This window comes from Pteropus alecto, unplaced genomic scaffold (assembly GCF_000325575.1).
Source record: "Pteropus alecto unplaced genomic scaffold, ASM32557v1 scaffold7, whole genome shotgun sequence".
In the NCBI taxonomy this organism is placed as follows: domain Eukaryota; kingdom Metazoa; phylum Chordata; class Mammalia; order Chiroptera; family Pteropodidae; genus Pteropus; species Pteropus alecto.
This window is the reverse complement of record NW_006494614.1, coordinates 55,200,692-55,201,176: the sequence shown is the minus strand read 5'-3', so window position 1 is coordinate 55,201,176 and position 485 is coordinate 55,200,692.

Genomic DNA, 485 nt, shown 5'->3' with positions numbered 1-485 from the left:
CAGTCAGTTCTTGCTGGGACCGCAGCAGGTCTCTTTTCTTCCTTCTTTATATGGAACTTGTACAAAAGTGATTTTTTCCACCCTCCAGTCCCCTCGCCCTGGAGCTTCGGATGATACTTAAATCTAAAAATTAACCTTGCAAATTTTTTTCTTAACGTTTTTTCTCGCTGTCCCTCCCCTCCCAGCTTTGGCTCTCCCTTAGCAGCTTCCACTGCAGAAAACTCGAGAGCTGAACGGCACCAGAATCAGTATGCAAACCCAAGCCGTCCGCAACACAAGGAGACTCAGTGAGAGAGTGAGCCGGAGCCACGAGCAGGGGAGGGAGAGTACGCCAGCCTAGAGGAAGGCGGGGCGCGTTGCTAGGATGCTACAAAGGGTCCCTCCGTTGCTTGGACACCAAAGAAGGCCATTGGCCCCACCCCCTAAGATGGGCCCCAGGTGGTCCGGGTGATTTCCAGAGCTCCAGACGGCGAGGTTGGGAAGCA